The sequence below is a fragment of the Felis catus genome, chromosome C1 (assembly GCF_018350175.1).
Source record: "Felis catus isolate Fca126 chromosome C1, F.catus_Fca126_mat1.0, whole genome shotgun sequence".
Lineage (NCBI taxonomy): Eukaryota > Metazoa > Chordata > Mammalia > Carnivora > Felidae > Felis > Felis catus.
Genome location: NC_058375.1, coordinates 204,528,933 through 204,545,495, shown reverse-complemented (window position 1 = coordinate 204,545,495; position 16,563 = coordinate 204,528,933). Strand labels below are relative to the sequence as shown.

The window sequence follows — 16,563 nt, the reverse complement described above, 5'->3', positions numbered from 1 at the left end:
AAATCTGCAGGGCAGTCTGGAAATTCAGGAAGAGTTGAAGTTGTGTTCTTGTGTTCTTGAGTACAAAGGCTGGAAACTCAGGTGAAGTTTCTATGTTGAAATCTGGAGGCAGGATTTTTGTAAGAGACCCAGTCTTCTGAGGCCTTCAGCTGATTAGATAAAGCCCACCCACCTTACGGTGAGTAATCTGCTTTACTCAAAACCTACTGCTTTAAATATTAATTACACTGGGGCGCCTGCTTGGCTCAGTCATTTAAGTTTTTGAATCTTGATGGCAGTTCAGGTCATGATTTCATGGTTGTGAGATCAATCCCCATGTTGGGCTCTGTGCTCAGCATGGAGCCTGCTTGGGATTCTCTCTCCCCCACTCTCTCTCCCTCTCTCTCTTTCTGCCCTTTCGCCTCCCCTCCCCCCAAAATAAGTAAGCATTAAAAAAATAAATATTAATCACATCTAAAAAATACCTTCACAGGGAACAGGACACCACCCTCTGGCAAATTAATAAATAAAATTAATCATCACTGTGAGACATGATACTATTCCATGTTAAAGGAGAAGTTTTTATTAAGCTTTAAGCAGGCTGTCAATTTAAGCTAACAGTTATGTTTTAAACCTAAAGTATTCCCTGGATGACAAAATCTCTGGAATGCCCTCACTGCATATCTTTAAAGTTGAGTCATGTCTAAACGTAAAGTAAGATTAATTTTAACATTTTTACCTCTCTCCCCAACTGAAAAAAAAAAAAAAAAAAAGATGCGACTGTAAAGTTCCCCACTCTTCTTGGTTTCACACAATAAGCCGAGAGAAAGCATGATTTGCAGCATTTGTAAAGCTAACAGAAAAACACTGCAGGGAAAGGTCTCGAAACCACAGAGTAAGGTAAATACTAGGTTGTAATCTAATTAGCAAATGATAATAGAAGCCAATGGAAAACAGGCCCCATGCCCAAGAACTACAATTCCCCTGGGAAATAAATGATTGATCGCTTGGAAACAGATAGGGGAAAGCGTGTTCTTGCCTGTGACCTGAAACATAGATCACGGCTTCCAACCCAAGTAAAAGCATTTGTGAAAAACCAAATGCTTTACATAGCAATGCTCTGTCATTTACAGGCAAGACTGGTGAAGTCCTCCTCCTGCAGAACACCGGTGACCCTTGCAATTAAAGTCCTAACTCACTTAAGAAAGGTTGCTAGATGCAGAATGACGTCAGTAAAGTGATAATTTCCTCAACTTGAAGATAAAAGGCATAGTTCCTTAGGCGCCACCCGTCTTATTGCCATCCGCCACTCACACGGAGATGCACAAAACTCCAAAATTAAAGAGCAGCCACGGTTACCCATCTTCCTGTTGGCTGTTTGACAGGCTGTTCTTAACGGAAGTCCCCCTACGGAAGGTGAGTGTTGTTCTTGAGTTTCGGTGGCTGTGCCTCCAGGAAGGATCACCAGGCGAGGGTGTCAGCTAGAGAACTAAGTTCTGCTTGCTGAGAAGAGAAAAGATAGGAAACTATGTCAGACTGGGAACAACACGTTAACACAGTCTAAAGGAATTTTACTGTAAGATTGTGGAAGGATGACATTGGACGACCTTCTGAGCATATAATCCTCAAGCCGCAGTTTGGATAAGGCTATTAACCTGAACCAACAAGTATCAGCCTGAAATGTGTGTGTGAATCAGCTGGGAGAATTGATAAAGGCAGCCAAAAATGGAATCTGAAGGACAGGGTAGGAGTGAAGGCACAAGAATATTTAGAAATCAGAGGGACAACTTGTCTTGTGTTACAGATCAAAGTGAACCAAATAGGAGGGAAGGAAGAAAGAAGAATGTTTCTCTTTGTTCAGACCACATAGATGTTTGCATCAGAACAAGGGAAGAGCCCCCTCTAAACTCATTTACAAAGGGAAAGAGAAAGTAGGCAAGCAGGATGCTGAAGATTGTTTTTGTAGCAAAACTAAAAAGGCTGGCCTGTTGCCTATGGTCAGAAAAGTCGAATTAAAACTCACGTATGATTTAATCAAGGATAAAAGTCACTCCTCAAAGTAGTCACTTCTAGAAAATTACTTCCCTCCTTTTAAATTCCTATTCAATTACCTTGCATTACCTTTAGTTAACAATTCTCATAAATAAATATTGATTACACATAGTCACAATAATCCGGAGCTAGGTAGAATAAAAAAATCCGTTTTGAAAATGGGTGAGAGTCTTAGGTATCCGGAGTCATAAAAAATGCTTTTACTCTCCGATCTACTGATAATACGTTAGTGATTCCATTCTACAAAAATGAATTAGTTAAAAAACATATACACATGTATTTTTCTATGTTCATCTTTCAAATATATGCAATTCGCATCCTTGAAAATAGTATAAATGTCTCCCAATTAGGAAAATGTTTGAATAAATTATGCTATTGTCATTTAGTAGAGTAGCAGCCATTAAAGTGATATTTATCAAGAGTTTTTAATTAAATGCAAAATACCTATAATAAAATGCTGAGGAAAAGAAAGCAACATAGAAAAAATATACATTATAATTTCAATTCTCAAAAGGCAGAGAAGGCAAAGGACTGGCAAGAAGTATTAAAATGTCAACAGCCTCTGGGCGACGCTATTATGAGTAGTGTGATATTATGAGTTATTATTTTCATTAGACTTTTCCATATTTTTCCAAATATATTTAGGAAGTGCAACATTAACAAACTAGCAAAAGAATACAGGGAAGGAGAGGTAAAGATGGTAATGAGGATACAGCTTTTCCCAAGTGTAAGAGGGAGGTCAAGATAGGTAACGACACCCAAATTTCGGGGATCACTAGAGTGCAAACAACTCGTATGTATTTCAGACTGAATCGCATACTAGAAATGTCAAGGTTATAGCATAGCCAGCTGTCTAATACGTCTGTGACTCTGTAATCCTATTTTCTGATATCTCATGCCAGATAGCAAAGAGGAGGCTCTCAAAGAATACTGGCTTGGAAAGAAAAAAAACAAAACAAAACAAAACAGAGCAAATTAAAGAATAGAGAGTCCCAAATATGACCCGGTGAGTATCATTACTATTAAAAACTTTGGGTGTTCCTTTTTCTAACTTAAGGGCCAGATAAGAAGCTGTGGGGTCTTGACCAAGGTGTCCTGAAGGCATTAGCTTTACCCATTTTTGAGGGCGGTATTTCCTCTCCTCATACAGAGGAGATATGCCATAGCAAAACCACTCAGGAGAACTGTCAGTACCGAATGCCCCAGAGGAATGTGACTGGGTGGCGGGGCAGGACCAGAACCTGTGAATGTGCAGACCTTTTGTTTCTCAAGAGTCTCACAGAGTAAAGTTGCAGGTACGTCAACAAAACAGATATTAATGAGAGCATCATTGGTTGCTAATCGGTTTTTCTTTCTTTTTCTCTTTCTTCTTACTCCACATGTGTAACTATGTAGAAATGTCACTAAATTGGGGGATAGCAACAAACGAGTCCCAATTATATGCTTGTGCTTTGCAAATAAACCATGTCCTGTATCCACTATTTGGAGCGATCCCTTCACCCTAAATTTTTAGGAGCAACTGTAGGCTTGGGGCTGACACGCGTAATATCCTCACCAAAATATTTCCATTTGAAAAATCAGATGACTTTTATGATACTGATTTGGGTCTGAAATGGAAAAATGTAGTCGTAAATATACAGAGTAAAGATCAAGATGAAAGAAAAGCAAAATTGTGTAGAAGTTTGAGTGAAATCAAAGTACTGAAATCTTGGTTAATCGTGCAACTCGGGTCTGGACCGCGTTGCGCTTACCTTGAGGAAACTCTTCTGGAAATCCATACTCAGAAAGCACTACTTGCTAGAGCTGTCTCCTACAGAATGAGGCATCAGCGTATGGTGAAGGTAAGACGTGGGTCGATAATAATCTTCTGAAGGTAGCTGAACTCACGCAGGACTGTTGTTACACTGGGAGGGAGAGGGCTGAGATCATTTTGTGGGTCGCGATGAATGACTCAGGCGCTGCAGCCATTGAATGGATAAGTTTTCCTCCCTCATTTTTTTGTCCTTAAATGTATCCGCCTCCACATGTCTGTCGTATTAGGCAGTTCTGTGGTCCCCAAACCCAGATGTAAATCAAAATCATCTGAGGACTTTTTGTATTTTAATAGATATTCTGGAGGGCCCAGCATTGTAATTCCGCTTCAGTAGAACCAAGGGACCAAAGTTGAGGCTGAAATCAATATTATTTTAGAATTCGGACATGGGTTGTGCAGGGGCCACAATTTGGCAAACAGAGAATGACGGGAGAAGAGGGGCAACTATTGGGGTCACTTAGAAAAGTATTCTCCAACTACAAACTTCTACTGAAACCTTTCCATTCTTCTCTCTTTTGGGATAGGAAAAAAAGAAGCCATAGGAATCATGACTTGTCATCTAGAAGTCGAGGGTGATTTTTGAGAAATCTGGCATGGGGAAAATAAAAATAGCCAATAAATTGTGAGGGAGTTGAGGCAGCTCATCTACATGCATTTGTTATCTATTTATTCACTTAATGTTTTCATTTATTTGTTGGGCAAATATTTAGTGAGCATGTCCTGTGTCTGGGCATTGTTTTAGACACAGGAAATACTAATGAACCACGGACACTGTTCCCACCCTCATGGATCTTATAAGAGCACTTATTTGAAAAAAAAAATGTTTTATTCTGATTCTGGCAGATTTACTAGGAGGTATAGTTCATTTTAAAATTCATTTTTCCCCCAAGTTTTTTTGGCGGTATAATTGACATATAAAATTGTGTAACTTTGGGGTATATAATGTAAGGGTTTGATACATACATATGCATAACAATTACAAGTTTGGTGAACTTTAATCACCTCATCTAGCTACAAATTTGTTTTTTGTGTGTGTGTGATGAGAAGTTTTCTTATGGACTCTCTTAGCAACTTTCATATATACAGCACAGTATTATTAACTACAGTCATCATGCCGTATACTACATCCCCAGAACTTACGTTTCTTATAACTGGAACTTTGTGCCTTTGACCACCTTCACCTTCACATGGGAGAGATTTGGGCATGATAAAAAGCAAGGGGAAAAGGCTTAGAAATAAAACCTAAACATTAAAAAAGAAAAAGAAAAAAAAAACACAGTCATGGAAGACAGAAGTCCCTTTGGAAGTAGAATGAGGTAGAACGGAGGAAGTAGAATGGAAGAACTAGGGGAAGGGAGTTTAGCCTTCCAAGGAGAGATGGTGCTTCTCTTCCTCTGGGCAGAAAGGAAGGAAATAAAACATGCTAGAAACAGAGTAGAGGTGGGCGCCTGGGTGGCACAGTCGGTTGAGCGTCTGACTTCAGCCAGGTCACGATCTCGCGGTCCGTGGGTTCGAGCCCCGCGTCGGGCTCTGGGCTGATGGCTCAGAGCCTGGAGCCTGTTTCCGATTCTGTGTCTCCCTCTCTCTCTGCCCCTCCCCTGTTCATGCTCTGTCTCTCTCTGTCCCAAAAATAAATAAAAAACGTTGAAAAAAAATTAAAAAAAAATAAAAAAAAAGAAACAGAGTAGAGGTAAATAAAAGGCAAGACACTGTAGTTATTTCAAATATACACTTCTTATTTATTTATTTATTTAGTTTTTATTATATATATATTTATATATTTAAGATATATATATATTAAGATATATATATATATATATCTTTTCAAAGTTTATGTTTCATTTTTGAAAGAGAGAGAGAGAGAGAGAGAGAGCAAGCAAGTGGGGGAGGGGCAGAGATAGAGATAGAGAGAGAGAATCCTAAGCATGCTCCACATTGGCAGTGCAGAGCCCATATTCGGGGCTCCATCTCAGGACTCATTAGATCAGAACCTGAGCCAATATCAAGAATCAGATGCTTAACCAACTGAGCCAACAAAGTGCCGCTATATATTTTCATTATTTAAATTTTAGCTAGTTAACGTACAGTTCGGCATTGGCTTCAGGAGTAGAGTTTAATGATTCATCACTTACATATAACACCCAGTGCCCATCACAAGTGCCCTCCTTGATCCCATCACCTATCTAGCCTGCCCTCCACTCACCCACCTGCCTCCATCAACCCTCAGTTTGTTCATTATCAGTAAGAGTCTCTTATGGTTTGTCTCCCTCTCTTTTTATCCCCCGTCCCTATGTTCATCTGTTTCATCTCTTAAATCCCACATGAGTAAAATCATCTGGTGTTTGTCTTTCTCTGACCGACTTGTTTTGCTTAGCATAATACACTCTAGCTCCAGCCACATCATTGCAAATGGCAAGATTTCATTCTTTTTGATGGCTGAGTAATATTCCATCGTGGATATCAACTCTATACCTCTTAAAAAACAAGCTTAGAGATACTACTGAAAGTGTAAACCATTACAAAAGATAAAACTCAGATACATCAATGTAACAATGAAAGCCCATTGTCTCACTTACCCAATACGCGATTATTACATAAATAAGAAACAGGTAAGGATTTGCCTGAATTTTTAAATTATTGTTGGTTACTAAATAGGTTTACTTAACTAATTACTGCCATTCTTTCTGGTGGCTTTTATGTCAGGATGGGATTTGAGGAACCTCCCAGAGTGACAAATCTTTGATTCCCCAGGTTAATATAAACTGAAAGAAACACTCTTGCAGTAAGCTTCAGGCTTACCTCAGAGGATGCTTTGTTAGGAACCTCTATGGATTACACCAGTCATCCAGGACCAAGAACTGCTGAGCTGTTCAAGCTTATACTTCAGGATGACATCTTGTACCTCTTCAGAAGGGAGGTTCATTATCCCGGGAGGCATCTGACTTAGATGGGCTCTCAGACCCAGTCGAACTCTAGAAAGCTACAGTTCAATGGCTCTCTACCTGTTTTGTTACCATCCAACAAATCATGCTTGCTCAATCCAATCTGGTTGTCCAGGTCTCTGAAATAATTGATGCGTCCAAGAGACAATAAGTTCAACGCTACCCTGGTTCATTTGATAGCTTGGCAAGCAACATTACAACCCTCTTAAAATCCATTTTATGCCCTCAGAAAAATAGCATCCATTTCAGTAGCTACAGCTGGCCTCTGTCTTTGTAACTCTCTTTGGCATTCAGCGAGGCGGCCATATTGTAGCTGCAAGCTATTACAACAACACACTGACTTCCAGATTTACAACTGTGTGCTTGTCATTTCCAGATGTAGTTTTACTAAGACAGTTGTGCAGGAAACATTGTGAGAAGCAGCAGATTTCCAGTAAAACATGCCTATAAACACTATGGTTTCTGGCAAATGGCGGGGGCGGGGGGGGGAAGGTTTACACCCAGATGGCTTAGAAAAATAGAGTCTATTCTTTGTTCATATTTACCCTGAGGGTTTAAGTGTGATCTACAAGTTTTGTTTTTGTTTTGTTTGTCGCTCTTTGACACTGGAACAACCAACCCACGTAGACCCTTGTGCCCAATAAATGTTTCAAGCACTGTGATATGTATTTTCTGCCTATTGTTCTGCTACCAATTTAGGAATTTTCTAATAGGAACTCAGGATCTTAATTACAAAGGCAGTTACTGCAGGTATTTTGGATTGATCTCCATAATCTGTAAACCTCTGAGCAGTGCCTGGACAGGTTAATTTGAAAGCAGAAACCAAAACTTCCTGTGGGAAGTCACAGACCCATGAGTTCATGAATATTCCTCTGCATCCCATCGAACATGCTGCCTGATTTCTCCCCTAGCACAGCCTACACGATTTAGAAGACATGTTTTGGCAGGAAACAAATTAGCACATATGGGTGTGGGTGGCAGTTTCTTAATGCCCCAAATGGGTCCACCCTTATTTTCAGAAATGACTGTATCTATACAATACTGAGTCAAGGAAGAAATGGGTTGTGCCAGACCCAGCCCTCCCCCAGCAAAGTTGGTAAGTAGATGAGATGTATTCCTGACTCCGTGTCTGTTACTTCTACAATTTTCTTAAACTAACTTCTGCTCTTTGGGGATCTGTTATAATGCTGTTGGCATTTCAGTGCTCCCCTGAAGTTTAGCATTACCATCAACTCTACTCAGAACTCCAGAATGATCTATACCCATTCTTTCCTTCATCAATACTTAACTGCCTTCAGCAATCCATCCTTTCTACCACCCATCCACCCATTTCTATATGTTTTTATTAATGAAATGAATAGTCACTATAGGTGTATATTACGTGGAATGGTTGAGCCTGAAGAGAGCCAATAATGCAATGTCTTCATCTTGGAATTTTAAGCCTTTATTCTGAAGAGGCTTATGTTTTCATAGAATGATCTTGAGACTCATGTAGAGCAGAAGAGGCTGGAAAATGAGGAGATCTAGCGGAAAAGACAGAGAGAGAACGAGGGGAGAGGAGACTTCTAGGTTGCTCCAACGGAGCAACTTCGCTTCTTTACAAAATGTATTTTTGGATTCATGTGAAATTGGTCACTATAAAGGGGTTATAAAAGAAACAGAAAAAAGAAAGAAATCAGTTTAGGACGATGCTGCGTCAGTGACAGCGACAGGTTGGAATGTCTTATGAAAGGTTTTTCATACCATATGTATGTGACATATCATTCCCAACTGTTGGTAAGCACATCATCCTCATGGTTTAAACCTGGGGCATCTGGGTGACCCAGTCGTTTCATTGTATCACTCTCGATTTCAGCTCAGGTCATGATTTCATGGTTCTTGGGATCAAGCCCCACACCGTGAACGTGCAACCTGCTTACAATTCTCTCTCGCCTTCTTCCTCTGCCCTTCTCCCACTCATGCCCTCGCTCTGTCTCTCAAAAATAAATAAATAAATAAACATTTGGGACCAAAAACACCTATGTTCCTGTAGCATGCTCCAACTTCCATGCCTCCTTGGTAATCTTGACCAGAGGTCGTGCTCCACGGGGCCAAAGCTTTTTGAAAGAATGTAGACATCCAGTGCATAAGGGGAGGGCAGGGCAGGGCAGATTCTAGGCTCCATAAGCAAGGAGCTGTACAGCCTCTCTCCCTAACTGTGCTCAGGGTAATGGAGTATTTTGATTGGCCAGACCTGTGTCACATAACCACCACACGCGTAAGCAGAATTACTATGGAGTGAGGAAGAGCAGTATTCTCCCAAAATGAAGGATGCTGGATAGACATGCACAGACATCAAGTACAGTAACAGGGAAGGACATTCACAGTGACTTCTGAAGGATGCACAGTATCCATTTCTCAAAGATTTTTTTTCCCTTAATTAATTAAAAACAGGATGTGGGTATGGTATTCTCTCTGGGCTTAAAATAATATGGCGGACCATGTTTTGACCCCTTTTTCAAAAAAGGGTCTCATTTCTCATGTCACGACTCCTGTCTCCTTGGTCAGCAACTTCAAAGCAACGAATGGGCCAGCAGCCCAAACAAAGAATGGGCAAGTGGCCATATCAGGCTTGGAATTGGAATTCTTATTTTTAAAGCTTTGCTAAAGAAAGAGAATATCCATCAGGCAGAACTAATTAAATAAGAAGCATTATTATTAGAATTTTCATTTGCATTTCATAAGCCTCTAAAGTAAAATGATGCAAATATATTGACTAGAGTTGGCAGTTATTATGGAGAATTATTGCCCTGTGGATTGCAAAGTGATTGACAGTGACATATAATATTCAACATAATGGGCTCAGAGCAGTATCATTTGTTAATGGTGAGATCCCTTTCCCTAAAACTAAGAGAAAGAGACATTTATTTAGCAGCCTACGTGTAAACAGCTTTTTTCTCTGTTTCTTTTTTCCTAGAACCAGATTTTCATTCTGTGCTTATAGTTTCATGAATTGAGATTATTTACTCATAATGATTAGTTATAAAACAATACATTCTTCCAAAAGAAAAGGTCTTTAGATCAACATAACCAGTTGAGGAGAACAATACGTAACTCACGACGTCGAAGCAACAGCAAGAAAATAAACCTAACCCACTTGTGTAATCTCCCGGGAGCTTTAACCAACAAAATTGCCTCCAGAATGTAAAAGTGAATGGCTCGCTAGGGGAGTCATTGGTGGAGAGAGCAAGGAAGAGGTAGAGAAGGAGAAAGGAGAGGAAGGGCAAGAGGAGGAAACCAAAAGGGAGGCTGGAGAGAGGGAAAAATAAAGGGTGCTGTGTTTTAAATATGTGGAGAGAGGAGACAATACAATCTGCATACCTTATTTTCACGTGTTCACGCTATGACATCACACAGGAGAGGTATCATCAAGCATACCAGTGAATGGTTAGGTCACCCTAATGAATACAAATAAAATATCTCTTTCCTCTAAAGAGGTGGACGTCTTATTAACTAGCATTTGGAGAGTGCTATTGTTTGTTACACCTAAGATTTTATAGATCCTACTTTCCTGGGAGGCTGTGGGAGCAGCGACAAATGTTGCAGAGGCTAGCCTCCTATTTCGTGTTTCTAGAACAAAGCAAGGAATCCACAGAAGAGCAAAACAAATCAGTTAACCTGTGACCTTGTCTATGAAGTTTAGATATCAGCATACTTTGTAAAATCTGCCGCCCCCATCGTGAAAATAGCACTAAGGATACAAGGACTGTGTTCTATTAAATGACAGCACGTGAGCATCATGGATCTTTAAAATCATATGGCATTCACGAGCTTCCTGAATGTTGTGAGGACAAATGGAGTAATATGCATAAAAAATGAACCCTTCGAATGGGGTGATATATAGATGGATGTGGAATTACAGAAGAAGTTAGAATGAGAGCTCAAAATCTCTAAAGGATCGGCTTTTTAGAAAAAGACGGAAATTGATATTCTAAGAACAATATTAAAAACATTTGACTTTATAATGGTGGGAAATCATTTTATGCCTTAATTAATCAAAATACACAAAATTTCAATAAAATTGCATAAAGTTTATGTATGATAATCTAACAAATATATATGTAATTCTTATGTAATATTTACATCCACATATATAAATATATATGTAAACATATATAAATACTATACATACATCTAGGTAAATATGGTTTTTTTTCTTTTTCCTAACTTCCTAATTTGTGTAAAAACACTACAGAGTCATAGAGATTAGAGTTTATGATATCATCAGTTTTAGTAAGAAAGGCATTCATATATTTAGTACAAATCTCAAAAATCTATAGAACATCAAACCTCTAAATGTGTTCCAGCAGGAGAAATTTGTATTACTAGATGGAGAATCACGACATTCTAGATTTTCAATACAATTGTCAAACATTTAGGCAAAGTGGTATCAAGTCCATTTTCTCCTTTTTTTTTTTTTTTTAATTTCCTATTAGAAAAAAATGGAGAAGGTCTTGTTGGCCTTCAGAATACAGTCAGACGATGGTGAGTGCTTACACTGAATCGAACTGCCTAATGTTACACCTTGTAAATATAACATTACGTTTCATTGGTGATGGAATTATTTCAATTCGCCATGGCACTATTTTTCTGAAACTATCCGAGGACCCATGTAGGTCAAGGGGAAGGAAAATTAAAGGTCATCCTAAGTTTATACCATATAGTGTTTTCATTTTCTATCCAGCTAAGTACATCCAGGCTCCCTGTTGGGCAACCCCGTTTTTCCTTGTCTGTTATTTTCAGAAAAAAAGACTGCGTATGACAGTCTCCGAATCTTACCAGCCTGCACACAGATGGTAAAGATTACACACGCTGAGTATTGACCTTTAGAAGCTGCCTTTCTTCTCAAGGTTCCTCTCTTTTGACAGTGAGACTGGCTTTTTCTCAATTAATTTCATTACCAAAACTTGTTTTGCCTTTTATTTTTCCTCTGGTGAGTGTTACCTAGAATTGTCAACAAAGTTCAGGTATATTCTAAGCAGTTCTCAGGTCAAACTATTACAAGGAGTGATATTCCACTCTGATGCTCTGGCCTCAAGAGCCTGGAGGTGATGTAGACATTGCTTAAATGCTGTTTTCCTTTATCAACAGGTACCTGAGCTAATTAATTTCGACTGGTTGCCTGAGATGAGCAATGAATGGGGACCCAGGAGAAAGAGGTCAGGGACAGCAAGCAGGGCGTTCACCATAAATCACAAGACAAGAGGCATTTATGAGCTGGTTGTAAATTGTCAGCATAACGCTACAAAGTGAGACTATACTTTGATCATAAACAAAGACAAAAGCTGAAACAATATGAACTGGGGCGCCCCAGCTAAATAGAGGATATGATTATACCCATTCATGGATCCAAAAATGCCATTCAGGTCTTAGAGGTAACAGATAGGGTTGGAAAATTGGAAGAGAGATTAGAGTACAAATATTTTCTTTATCACTGAGCTGAAGTAATAACCCTATTAACCTGGCAATCTCACACATGCACCGGATTTTTACAATCATCAAAATGTAACAGCAGGTACTATTTTACATCATAAAACTTGGAAGAGATATGAGACTGTCTCCCTTTTTCATTATGGGGAAGCTATTTGGCAGATTCCTTTCTGATGGAAAGTTTAAACCTATTAAGTTTTCAAGTTAAGAATCTGCTTCCTACCAAACTTCAAATACTGATAAAATCACCAAAATAATATCCTAGTACTATAAGACATGTTGAAATGCAGCACTAACCCATTATCTGCATTGTTTTATTTTGCTCAAATAAATTAAAGTCCAACCATTGATTTGAGATAAAAATTACCATTTTAATATGCACTTAAAATTTGGTATAATTTGAGAAGGCAGTACAGTGAGACTTTTGATCTCAAACGAGCAGGTGATAAAAGTGTCATGTAAGATTTGCTTATATTTTACAATTTCATTAAAAGGGGATTAACTTTTCAGGGAAAATATGAGAAAAAAACTAATTAAAATGGAAAGCCTCAATAAATTTACCTTAGCAGTGTTACATACCATTTTGCGAGTGCAACAGAATTGTGGTAGCAAAGTGAATCATTCTAGGAAGTCTTAAAACAAATATAGGAAAATCCATTCTTACACAAGTCAGAGCAATTGCTCTAATGTATCAGTTGCCCAGGGAGGCAGTCAGTAGAAGAGAAACATCAGCAGATGCTAGAAGGACCAGACGTACCCATGTTACCAAAGAAAAGTGGAAACGTTCTTTAATTCCCTTTGACAATTTTGCCCAAGACCATAAATCAGATCGATTTCTCTAAATGCCTCTCAAAAAATAGGACTGAAAACAGCAGCTAAGACGCAAGTTATTTGGGAGATATAAATGTAAGGGATTCTAGGTTTGAACGGGATCTTAGCGATAAGATTACCTGCTTACCTTGTCCGACACTTCATTTTAACAATGGAAGTGACTTGTGCAGCCAAGGGCACCAAAGTAGTTGGCAGAATTTAAGTCGGAACCCAGCTGCACTGCTTTCTCCACGGGCCCTCTGTTAGAAGCTTACGTTGTACGTGTCTGTGATTTTCCTGCCTCATTCCTCCCTCTCTCTCGTTCTCTCTTGTTTCTTCCATTTTTGTTCCCCACTTCTGGGGACTCCTATGATTCCAGAAAGTCTACCCTACTACCAGACTCATGAATGAGCCCTGACTTGCTCAAGCCATTCTTACCAGCCACGGTGATGGGTTCAGGGATCAACAAATTGGTTGAATGGAGGACAATAAAATTCTAGGGTCTGGGTGCTGGGGGAGGGGGTGAAAGTATAAAAGAGACTCTCCCGACTCTTGTAAGAGCACAGCCAGAAGGGAAGATGTCTTCTTGCCGCGGATGAAAAGGACCATCAGAGGGGACCCTGTATCTGCTGTTGCCCTTGGGCACCCTAAGGGAAGCTAGCCTGGGGACAAGGCCAGAACAGAAAAGAGGCCAGAATTTAGAGGACTACAGGGAAATTGAGGTGGGATCCGGTGCCCAAAGTGCAGCTAACATCTCCCTGACTTCTAGATTTTCCCATTTTATCTAAGCTTATATATCTTTATACTATTTAGCCTGTTTGAGTTGAATTTTGTTTCCAGGCACCCAAGCATATTAACATGTGCAGAGTCACTTCCTGTCATCATGCTTCCTTAGTGCAAAGCTATTGCTTGATCATGAAGGCCAGCTGCTATTGGATATGCTAGCAAAAAGTTAAAAATTTTCTTTCGGAGGAATCCTGGCCGCCTACAGTGATTAAGATACTCTTTCAAGGGATAGATTTTTGTTTTTGTTTTTGTTTTTCCCTCTTTTCCATTTATGTTAACCGAGACTCAACTTTGTTGAAGAAAATGATGATAGGAAATTAATTTGGGTTTGTGTCTTTGGGTGAAAACAAAAAGGCCAATAAGCAAAGGTTCCTACATCTAGAGAAATCTCTTTGTGGCGCGATCATCGATTCCCCAATTCAAAGCAGAGTAAAAGAAAAAATAAAATAGATTAGGCAACTGGAATTGGTAGGGAGTGGACCTCTGTGGTAAAAATGAAAGAAATCAAAAAAGGCTCTTTCACATGGTTTTCTGCCATTTACTGCATCATTTTTTCTTGCCTGTCTCCTACCTTTCAGGGTAGCGTGTGCTCTTACGGGGCACTCATTGTTTGCAGCTTTTGGATTACCCCGGGCCTAAATCAGTTGTTCTCGCCCTTGGCTATCTACTAGGATCACCTGGGGAGCTTTTAACTAACACTCAAGCCAGAAACCCAGGCCAATTAAATCAGAATCTCTGGAGGTTGGGTCCAGGCAGCTGTAGTTTTTAAATCTGCCCAGATGATTTCAATGCAAGCCGAACAGGAGAATCAGTGGCCTAGATCATTTGGCCTCTCCAAGCCTAGAAAGGTCACGTGGGAAGCATGGCAAGGTCTATGGGAAAAGATCAGTGGAGAGGGCCACATCTGCTTTGAGTCTGAGTTAAAGGGCTCCCCGCAGCCATCTGCCTGTCGCCTCAGAGTTTATAGGGACCCAAAGGGACAGTGTCCAGGTGTTGGCCTGGGTAAAAGGAACAATGACAAAGACCACTGAAATCTGCCTGTGGACCACGATTTGCAGTAAAGAGGCCAGGAGAGCCTTGTGGCTAAGTAGGCTCATTTCAGCTTCTCAGGGGTAGGAGGCCCTAATGTGATTTGAGAACAAAATGCTATCTGGTGATAGCTAATGTATGTCCTTTTCCCTTAGAGACTCCCCTGTGCACTGATCCTCCAGGGATCTAGCACAGGGATCAGGAGTAGCACGTGAATATCTGGTCCAGATCATCTCTACCACAACTGACCATGAGACCGTCCCCAAGTCCACTGTCCATGGCACGCTTCCCCTGTGAGCAACCCAGCCACGTTCTCCCTGAAGACACAAGGTTGCTGTGGTTTTAGCAGTTGTTTTCAGCTTTGCACTTCCCTCCTCATGCACACCTCGCCGTCACCCCCCAGGTTCGCCTTACAAGCATCTTTGTACGCATGGACAGATTTATTTTCACAGGTACAAATATTATCATTCTTATTTATATGCCTTCCTATCAGCTATTTTGTTTTCTTTTTGATAAATGATTTAAAGACTCCATGTTTCCTTTTTGCCTTGTTGGTTTTGTGTTGTTTGGTTCTTTGTCTTTGCATTTTCTCACTTATAGTTTTTACCCATGACCTAGGTTACTTAGACCTTTGCTGATCTGCCTCATGGTTATTTTCCATAATCACTAATAACTCCTGCATATTAAAAATTGTAGACCATTCAACATTGCCATCATGTTGAAATACATCTCTGTATGTCAATATAGCCAGCTGAGTAAACATTAAAGCATAATTGAATTTTTCAGCAATGACATTTTAATTAAGAAATGTTCTTGGGCTTTTAAGAGTTCAATGTATTTCTCTGTAAGAATTTGCCTCCTCAGAATTTGCCTGAAAAGTACAATTGGGCTCGCCATGGAAATAACTTTGCCATTGTTTTACCCTAGTTGTGTGGGTAAAACTTATCATTTGGTGTCAGTACAATTTTGTTGGATGATACTTAATAGTACAAAATGACAAGCATACAAATGGAAGCCATGAAATAAGCCAGTACGAGATATTCTACAAGATTATTTTAGTCTAGATTTACAAGTTAAATTTGTACATATCTAAAAGCAGGTGACTCTGGTTCTGGCCTGGGATAAAATAGCATATTTTTCCTTTACTTGTGCTTTTGGAAAGAGGAAAAAAACTTCATGTTATTAGGATAGTTAAATATAGTATTATAATTAGTAGATATCATAATTCCATTGAGTATGCTTTTAAAGAAATGAAACATGTCGATTCAATTCTTAATCTTAAGTGGTTATGATTTCTAATGATGTTTTCCTTGGATTTCAAAGAAAGAAATCCATGAGTCTTTTTTAATACCTACTGGATTCAATGCCACCCTCTTTGAACTTGCCCATGGCTTGAGAGCCATAATTTCCTCCCCACCTGTGGGTTACTTCTGACATCCCAGCCTTTCTTCTTGCTCTTGAATCAATTAGTGCTCAAGGAGATATTGACAGAAAGGATTGATAAATCAATAGTTACTTATCAGGGACATATTCTGTACAACATCTTCTGTTTAAAGTTGTAGAGGATGCTAGACTTAGAAGATATTTTCTCTTTCCTATGGACCTTACACGACGGTTAGGACTAGATGTCATAGTAAACATATAAAAGAGACAAGAGGCATGAAAGATTTAAGCCAGATAAAG

General features: G+C 39.4%; 1 long non-coding RNA gene across 1 annotated transcript in view; it reads right to left on the bottom strand.

Moving 5' to 3' along the window:
* Positions 1 to 534: 534 nt before the first annotated feature.
* Positions 535 to 16,563, bottom strand: part of LOC109503176 — a 32,240-nt gene continuing 16,211 nt past the window's right edge. The window contains exons 2-3 of the long non-coding RNA XR_002162078.3: positions 3,783 to 3,935; positions 535 to 1,482 (exon numbers count right to left, since the gene is read on the bottom strand). This is a non-coding gene — a long non-coding RNA (uncharacterized LOC109503176). The remainder of the gene's footprint in view (positions 1,483 to 3,782; positions 3,936 to 16,563) is intronic.